This window comes from Bubalus kerabau, chromosome 5 (genome assembly GCF_029407905.1).
Source record: "Bubalus kerabau isolate K-KA32 ecotype Philippines breed swamp buffalo chromosome 5, PCC_UOA_SB_1v2, whole genome shotgun sequence".
In the NCBI taxonomy this organism is placed as follows: Eukaryota; Metazoa; Chordata; class Mammalia; order Artiodactyla; family Bovidae; genus Bubalus; species Bubalus kerabau.
This window is the reverse complement of record NC_073628.1, coordinates 11636707-11646607: the sequence shown is the minus strand read 5'-3', so window position 1 is coordinate 11646607 and position 9901 is coordinate 11636707. Positions and strand designations below refer to the sequence as shown.

Sequence of the window (9901 nt, the reverse complement as noted above, 5' to 3'; positions counted from 1 at the left end):
TGCTATATGCCAGGTGATGTGGTGGGCCCACAGGATAGAGGGCTGATTTAGGAACCCACTACCAAGTCATGGAGATCAGTAAAGAGACCACCCCCAAAGAGGGAAGGGAAGGGGCATGCTGGTCCCTGGAAGAGGGGGATGGCTCAGGAATCCACATGGGCCTGCCACATGGGAAATGGAGCTGGAAAGGACACAGTGGATGTGGGTGGAAGAGAGCTGACAACTGGGATGGGGGACAAAAGGGAACCATCTCAGTGCAAAACTATTCAATCAGAGCCCCCCGAGAGCAGAAGGCCACTGCCAATATGCCTCCAAGTTGGAAGGAAGAGAATCTATTTTTATTACCCTTTAACATCCCTCTGAATGAGGAGGTGGTGGAGTTGGTGGGGTAGTCATAAACTCTCCCATGGTCTAGAACATCCCCCAGCCACTACATTTGTGGACATTTCTCTATGATTTCAACATCATGATTCTGGAGTAAACTGGAAATCACATTGCCTGTGGGGGCAGGGCCAAATGACAGTATAAAGCCAATCACAAGACCCTATGCCCTCACCAGGATGGTTGGTCCAGGGCTGGACACAAGATCTGAGGTAAACCAATCAGAGACCTCCAAGGTAAACTGATGTTTTCTGAACTTCTTTCCTTCCTGGTTAAATGTCCTAGAGATATAAAACTCTGGGACAAGATCCAGCCTGGTTATGATACACCTCCCAGACCCAAAGAGAGGCAACCATTCATATCAACACCACTGAGATAAAATCCTTTATTCTTTACTGAGAATAGGGTTTTGCAGAGCAACAAACACAGTTCCCCAGCATTCCTGGGAGGGAGTGCCCTACATGTGAGTGAGTGTGTACTTGGAGTGGGCCTGATTGATTTCTGTAGCAGCCCAGCATTTACACTGTGGGAGCCAGGCCAATTCTGTGGTTTCCTCAATCGAAAACCGAGAAATACCGCCTCAGGAAGGCGTCACCCAGTATCCAGGTCTCTGATTTGGTCACTTTCTCTGTGCCTCCTAGAAAAGCGCTGAAGCAGAGGTTGCAAGTACTCTGAGGGAGACAGAAATGCACACCAGTCAGCTTGAGCCTTTACATGCCGCCCCACTCAATATGCAGAGCTGGTAGGTTCTCCGTTTTATTTCCCTTCTTGGTAAGAATCAAGTGGCTTTCTCCACAGCTGCAGAAGAGGGCGTACATCCAAGATTAAGAAGGGTCAATACCTGTGATTTTCCTGAGGGAAGGGAGTGGAAGAGGGGAGGATTGGGAGTATGGGATTATCAGATGCAAACTGATAAAGTGAGGATGGATAAACAATAAAGTCCTACTGTATAACACAGGGAACTGTATTCAGTATCTCATAATAAATTGTCATGGGAAAGAATAGGAAAAGTGTATATATACACACATATATGTGTATGTGTGTGTGAAACTGAGTCATTTCTCTGTATGGCAAAAACTAACGTATCATTGTAAATCAACTATACTTCATTAAATTTTTTTTTTAAAGAACAAGAATGGTCTGTGGTTCCCCTTACACTGCTGTTTTCCTTCTGTCTTCTTTCCTTCTGACACCGGCTAGATGTTTTCTCTGCACAGAACGCCTTTTCTTCTCCCCTTTCCCCACAGCCCTTTTCTTTTAAGACTGTGCTCAGGCCTTCTAGGAAGCCTTCCTGAGCCTACAATCACTATCCTTGGCCACTCCAGGCTGGGTTGGGTGACTTATCCTGGTGCTCCCCTAGTCTCTAGGCTTCATCACCCCTAATCTGTCCCTGTCCCACCTTTGCACAGCCCCTAGGGGTGCATGGAATCCAGTATAGAGCTGTCTCAACACAAGCAGGCTTCCTCATTCCTCCCTGAGGCTGATGGTTTAGAATTACTGCAATTCCTTCTCTTCCTCAAAGCCTTCTTTGAGCCCATCAGCCTGCTCTGAACTCCTGCAGGGAGCTTATGTGAAGCCTCCACCCTGTACCAGGGCTGAGCAGTCACTGTGCACCCTTTATTCACCTTAGCATCCATCCTCCCCACAGAGGGGTCAGTACCCCAACTCACAGAGGAGGCCCTGGGGCTTAGCAAGGGGAAGTTGCAGCCAAGGATTAAGGCAATCATGTAATTTATCACCCCAATCGGGACACTTTCGAGATAGGAAGGGAGACTAGTGCTAAACACTATGGTGGGCCAGCACACTGGGACTGCCCTTGGCCAACCCACCTTGTCACAGGGTCTATTTCAGGGGTTGCTAGAGCTGACTTTCCATGTTTCTGCATCTGAGGTCTCTGGTTGAACTGAAGGTCTGTGAGGCCAGAGACCCATAGTGTTCTCCTCTCCTGTAACTCCCACCATGCCAGCTAGTGTCTCTACATTTATTTCAGAAGGAGGGAGTCCCAGACTGCCCTTTACTCTCACGTGGTTGGTTTTGAGGGAGGCATTGGCCCAACCACAGGGCTCAGCAGCATCTGTAATGGTGCAACTGGGCCTGCAGAGGCCGCTGTCCTCTCGGCAGCAGCCCAAGGGTTCCTGCAAGTCCCAGATTTGAGAACCGGCCCCCAGGGTTGGCCCCTCACCGTCACGATGTAGTCTTCAGGGTGCATTGGGTAGTCAATGCCATTGATGGTGAAAACGATAGGAGGGATTGTAGTATGGATGTGACATGAAATCAAGTACTGTGAGAGAAAGAGGGAGAGGGGTCAGCCCAGCAAATCCCTGTTGTGTGGGCAGCCCTGGAGTGAACCTGTGGCATGATCCTTCACCTGGCAACCATGGTAAGGCCTGGCGCGGACGAGTCTCTGAATGTTGGTGATCAGTCTTGTCAGGCCATGCACGAATGCAGTCCCGGTGCCCAGAATGGCCTGACATCTACTGGAACAACCAATTACCTTCCTATTCACAGAGATGCTGGGAGGCAGTGGGACAAAGCAGGCACCAGGGTCGCTCTGAAGCCTCCCCCAGGAAGGCCTCCTCTTTGACTATCTCCAGAACAGTCCTTCAGCTCTGGCCCTGACTCTGTTTCCCTTTGCTCTGCTCACATCACCTTCTTTGACTTCCTTTCAGTTCCTGCATGCACCAGGCTCTTCCTACCTCAGGTCGTGGGCTTGTGCTGGTGCCCTTCCTAGAATATCCCCATCACCTCTGTATAGCTCATTTGTCCTCATCTTCCAGGTTCCACCCTAACTGTCCCATTCTCAAGGAAGTCTTCTCTCTGAACTAGATCAGGCTCTGGTCTTGCTCAGTCTCTGTGAACTCTTCCTCATGTCTAGCACGTACCAAAGTGGTAAATCACTATATATGTAAGTTGTTTCATGTATGTTTGCCTTACTAGATGTAGGTCAAATTGTATCCTCAGTGCCTACCTCAAGAACCTGGCATTTGTGGAATAAATGAATGAAAAATTGCAACTGGATACAGAGACCTGTATCTGGCCAATAATGGGTCAACTCACACATTGAAGATAGAGGTTCCCCCGGGTAGCAGATGCTCAGACTGGTGGTGGGGGAGACCAGGCTGTCCTGGGAGTGAGTGTCTCCAGCACCACCCCTTTACCCAAATCAGACACTGAGGGCCCTTCCAGGCAATGCCTGAGTTAGCTCAGGGGACCTCCAAAGGGTACCCAAGCTATTTTCTGAGGATATCACCCAGAGTCCCATCATTATTGCCACTTGTTCTCATGCCACTCCTGAATCCCAGCTTCCTGATTCTCTCAGCTCCCGCCCCATTGTGTACCCAGGGTTGGGGGTGGGTAGGTGGTTTGTTCCTTTCTGTGAGTTGCTTTTAGATCTCAAGAATGCAGACAAGGACTTCCCTAACCACTAATTCTAGTGGTTAGGAATTGCCCTTCCAAAGCAGGGGACATGGGTTGTTGGGGAACTAAGATCTCATATACCACCAGGCAACTAAGCTCAAATAGCCCAAAAAGAGCCTGCGTGCTGCAGCTGCTGAGCCCAAGGCCTGCAAACAGCGAGCTCAGGCACTTTAGAGCCAGCAGTCCACAACAGCTGAAGCCCTCGCACTGCAACTAGGGAAGCCTCCATACGCCACAGCTAGAGAAAGCCTGTACTCTGGAAAATGCAGCCAAAATAAAAGACACAAGGGAGCCAACCTCCCTTGTGGAGGGCAGCCAACCTCTCTCCACAGCTAGGTAGCTTCTCCCTAAAGAGACTAGTTTTCCCAAGTTTGTCCAGGACTTTGTTTCTGAAAATGAAAGTGAAAGTGAAAGTCGCTCAGTCGTGTCCAACTCTTTGCGACCCTATGGACTGTATAGTCCTTGGCTAAACTGACAATTTTATGTACTGAGAATCCCCTCGGTCTCAGATAGCTACGGGCATCTTATCACAACCCTGTTCAGGCTGGTGAAATTCTCCTTCATCCTCTGTTCACTGCACATTAGGGTCCTCAAACCATGCTCCCTACCTCACAACATGGTAGGTACACCCCTCCCAGGGCTACACACATCTACCTGGACCCTGTTCAGGACCCTGGTCAGAGCCCTGGTCAGGAGGCCTGGGGCAATTATGGGTGGTATGTGTATCTGTATTTCTGTGTCTGCTCATGTGCATCTGAATGTGTCTGTGTTTCTGTGTGTGTGTATCCGTGTGCCTGTGCATGTATATATGTGTGCCTATGTGTGTGTTTCTGTGTGTGTCAGTGTGGGTCTGTATGTGTGTCTCTGTGGGTGGAGAATAACTGTGTGTGACTATGTGTCTGTGCGTGCATTTGTGTGTGTCTGCCTGAGTCTGTGTGTACATGTGGTAACATCACTTGGGGTGGCCCTTAGACGGAGAGGCTTACCGGTCCACAGTTATCTGCCAGTAGAGAGATTTGGACACTGGTACCCAGTTGAGTTCTCCCTTGTAATAGGAATGGTCCACCCCACCAAGCATCACCACGCTGCCATTCTTCTTCTTGCTGGAGAAAGAAGGGGGAGTGTCATTGGAGAAGAGTAATGCCAGGCAATGACTGGCATTATCCACACAATGACTGTGCTTATCCACACATCAGAGGCGCTACTACTGTCCCCATTTTACAGACGCAAAAATTGAGACATGTAGGGACTGAGAATCTGACTAAGGTTGGTCATGGGCTGATCAGAGGCACAGAAGTGGTTAGAGGCTGGGCAGCTTGGCCAGGCTTTGACCACCCAGCCTTCTGAAGAGAGCCTGGTCCCCTCTAGTGCCATGGTTGCTCAAAGATATCATCAGAAGACTCCCTGCAGGAGGGATCTAGCTTCCCCTTGTCTAAATTATCATTCTTCGAAAGAGCTCAGGCCAGGGGGCGCTAAAGGCGTGGGTTCAGGCTCACCCAGGGTTGGCTTCACTGACCTGTGACCTGTGCCATCCATGGGGCCCACACTCACAGATCCCACATTTTCATTTTTCACTGATTCCTGCAAATTGTAGCTAGCCCTGGGCTCCCGGTGAAATGTTATGAGTGGGGAAACATTCCTGCCATCCCTCTCCTTTTTCCACATCAAATCTATCAGCAAATCCTGTTGCCTTTTTCTCCAACCCATTTCCTGACACCTTCCGTTGCTCTCCCTCTTCCCTCTTCCCTTCCCTGGACCAAGCTGCTGCCCTTGAGCCAATGAGCACGGCTCTGTTCCAATAAAACTTTATTTACAAAAAACCAGTGTTGGGGATAGGTGGGGCCCTAAGGACATAGTTCTCCTGGGCCAGACTATCAGGAAACCTCTGAATCAGGTGGTCTATAATTGTTTACGCAACTGCAAGTATCTTAAAACTAATCTGAAGAGAGGGCTTGTCCAGCTAAGACTTACTTGTTCAAGTAGAAGGCAAACACGGGCTCAGAAATGACTTTTTGTAGCATCAGGCTGTCAAAGACAGGGATGATCCTGGAGGTGGTGAGGCTGGGGTAGCCCAAACCCAGGACTCCCTCAAAAGGTACAAATGGCAGGATCTTGCTAATCTGCCTGTAGGTCAGGGCAAAAGTCTGGTTCATGATGACAAGGTCTCCGATCTGTGGGAGAGGAGAATGTTCCCACATAAAGTATTGTGAAGTGGGGCTGGGGAGGAGATACCATTAGCACTGCAGAGAAGAACTGAGGCCTGGCTGTACCTTGGGTTGATCTCAGATAGTTAGACCAATCTGGGACAGGAACTCGGTTTCCATTGGTGTGGGGATGTGGATTTTAACAACACCTGCTTGTCCTGCAAACACCATCTGAGTGAGTCAAATTGGCCTCATGACTTCGGTACAGGTGGGGTAACCAAGACTCAGGACAAGACCAAATGGTTCCCACCTGAGGAAAAAGTGGGTAGAGAGCAAGGTAGTCTTCTCTTTGGCATCACTGCGATCTGATAACAGAAATGGACTGAATTCATTGCAATGCATCATGGATTCTGCATCTGCCCAGGAAGATTTAAGCCCATTATACAAGGTCGCTGGCTAGGTTCTTATGAAAACTCTGCTGGGAAAACAGGCTTTGGGGGATGTGGGTGTATGTGTATGTGTATAAGTGAGAGAGAACAAACTAGAGAGGGAAAATACTCAGGCACTTTGGTGGAAGTGGGCCATAGTTTTTATTTGACTCTCAGAGGCCCCCTAGAGTGAGAACCCTAACAGGCTCCTCCAATATGTGTGCCCACCTGCTTTCTCTGCCTGGATACCTGAAGCCCTCGGCTGCCCCTAGGGGCTCCAGATCAGTTTTATCCTCTCCCCAAATATCCAACACATGCTTGAATCCTGACTGACCAGCCCAGCTCCACCACCTACCACATGTGTGAACTTTGCAAGGCCCTTGCTTTCTGCACCTTAGTTCCCCTACCTGTATCATGAAAATAATAAAAGTACCTGCTGCATGGTGTTGTTGCAGGGTTAAATAACTATTACCATGAAAGTGCCTGGCACATTCTGAGAAGATAAAAGTGATGATCTTCCCCCATCTCTCCCTGCTCCCAGCAAAATAAACCTTGGGCTTCTCAAGGGCAAAGGAGCTGCAAGTCCACACCCCAAGCCACTCTCTGGGTTAGCCACTCTGAGAGATTCTGTTAGCAAGGATGCCTCTCCCTAGGGACAGGGTTATTTGGAATGGGCCTCAAATATCTAAGGGACTTTGGGGAGGATGGGTCTTGTCATCTAGCCTTGCATCTGTTTTATAAGCAGCAGTTGCTCCCAGGGCCAGTCATGACTCTGCTTCTGTTTCCACTTTACCCAAACAATGTCACGGCCAAAAAACCCAGTGACGTCCCCAAGCTCATTGCAAAAGTGCGTGTGATGGTCTGTCATCTGGAAGGTGGTAGACCCATGAGGGTTGAAGAGGCTGTGTTTACCTGCAGACACAAAAGATGAGGGTCTGTCATGTGCTAAGAACCAAGAAGGAAGTGAAAGGGGGAGTACAAGAAGGGCAAGGGGAGGAAAATGGTGCTCACTACAGCCTGGATCATGGCAGAAGACAGAGGACACCCAGAGGTCAGAGGAGCCGGTGTCAAAGAGGACGCTGAACTCTTTAGGGGGTGTTCCAATGCTGATGTTTCCAAAGTAGAACATCTACAGGGACCAAGCAGGGAAGGTTAGGGCAGGCCTGGCTGCAGTGTCCACCCCCGATTCTCAGACACTCCTACCCTCTGGGTGTTCCTTGTCTCCTGACATCATGTTATCATGTTCCAAACACCCCACATCACAGCCTCTGCTCAGACTGGAGCCTTCACTTTAGGAGCTCTCCAGTCTCTTCTTTGTATCCAGTATGAACACCTCCTTCTCCAGATGACCCTCCTAGGTCACCCCAGACCACTCACTCTAATCTCAGACCATGTCCAATCAACAGCATGCAGGTGACCCTTTCATTTGATGTGTGTTTACTCTTTGCCTCTCTCTTGTGCATTCTTGAAGAAGAGATGATACCTCTTTTTCAAATCAGTAACAGTAACTATAGTGTTAGATTTTTATGGCATCACATGCCATGATGGCTCAGTAACTTTTTACTGCTGTCCTTCTTGGATCCATGGAAGCTGAACATCCTCTTCCTAGGGTTTCACACTTGATTGATCTTCTGATCAGCCATGATTGAGCCTTCATCTGTAACTCAATGGCTTGCTTCATTCAGAAAGAAAAATCTACTTAAACTAATATCTTTAGCACAGAACTGGGGGTTTAATGGTCACCTGGTCATTGCTGGGCCCAGTCACCACAGACCAAGAGTTGAGGATGAGAATGCCTTCTCCTCTGGGAATGGGGTCCCTGTTCCCACAGTGTTTCTGCCTCCTGCAGGAGCCCCAACCCCAACATCCTACCTGGTACCTCCAGATGAGCCCCAGTGCTAGGCCAGAGCACCAGGGGTGCTGGGGAGCACCATCCTCCCAATATACTCACATCCTTTAAGTTCCTCAGGGGATGTGTAGAGAATTTCTGGTCATTAGCAGAATTCTGGGACAGGCTGTAAGCGTGTTCTTCCAGGAAACTGTTAATCAAGTTTTTTCCCTTGAGAGTTTTTTGCATAGTGCTCATCTTCATTAGTGGGATTCTTTCACAGAGCAATGAAGAGAAAACAAAGAGGAGGCAGCAGTCAGATGTCCATGTTAGAGTATAACTGTCATACCTGGCGTTGTAATGACACTGTGTATTTTCCAAGCATTTTTTGTGAGTGTCGTGTTATTATCAAGATGCCATGGAAATACCATGGCAAAGACCTAGGTCTGAATACAAGTTCTGTCATGTAATCTTGGGTAAGGCATATGACCAGTAGGAGTCTCAGTTTCCTCATTGGTAAAAAGGTAGAATGTAATAATCCGCACCCCCCATATAGAATGTTTTCTGTAGTAACTGAAATTGTATGATAGATATATCTATTATATAGATGGATATAATGTACTTGATATATAGGATGTCTCAACAGTGACAGTCATTAGCATTGTTGTGGCCATCCCAATGTATCTTTCTCAAAAAAATCTCTTGAGAGGGAGGCAGAAGAGGGATCATTATCCTCTTTTCACAGGCTAGAAATCTGAAATGCAGGGAGTTTGTGACTTGACTGTGATCACACCGCTTGTTGAAAGTAAAACAGCTTAGGAATAATCTTGCTGATCTTCCTTCCTCCAGGGTTCAAGCAGAAGAGTGGGTTGAGAGGAGACGCCAGGAGATGGAGAACAAATTAAGGAAGTTAAGAGGCTAAAGAAGGAAGGAAGAATCAAAATAGAAAAGAATAAAAGAAAAGAAAAAAAAACGCAGAGTTCTGCATGCACAGAGACATCCAAAGAGATGGAGAGATAAAAGAGAGAGATACGGTGATGAAGAAACAGACACATACATTCACAAGTAGAGAGAAAGCAGAGAGAAGACTGAGAAGCAAATGCAAGAGAAATGCTATTACGCAGGACCACACCTACAGTTGCACAGGTTGTCCACTGAACAATTCCAAGAAGTGCCATTTTCATCTAGGTCATGATGTGACTGAATCCCCCTAGTTGTTAAACCCTGAAGGCTTACCCTAAAGCCCTTGGGCCCCACGGTGCCCATAGAAAGGTACTCATCAATAAGTGAGAATTGAACTTTAAGATTGCCAGGAAAAAATAAACAGAAAAGAAACAAGAAGGACTGTCAGGGATTGATTTCATTCCCTTCTAACCCTGATGAGTGGAAGAGGAAGACAAGAAAAATCCAAGGAAGAGAGATGATGCCACATATGATCCCTGTACTTACATGACTATGCACTCTGAGAGGGCCAACAGCCCAAGGATCCCAAGCAATTTCATGTTTCCCTCTTGGGTCCAAGCACTCAGAAAAGAGCAGGTTCTAAACAGGCAGTGGTGGTGATGATCACCTAGTTTTATATACTCTAACCTGTTGGAAGAGTCTCTATATGATAAGAAAAAAAACCCTTGATAAAATCTTTAACTCCCTCAGTGTCTGTAAATTATGGGCTTGGAACATTCTCAGAATACAAGGGTTTTCAC

At 47.8% G+C, this 9901-nt stretch overlaps 1 pseudogene; it reads right to left on the bottom strand.

Moving 5' to 3' along the window:
- Positions 1–752: 752 nt before the first annotated feature.
- On the bottom strand, positions 753–9700 carry LOC129654147 (pregnancy-associated glycoprotein 2-like; annotated as a pseudogene).
- Between the last annotated feature and the right edge of the window lie 201 nt (positions 9701–9901).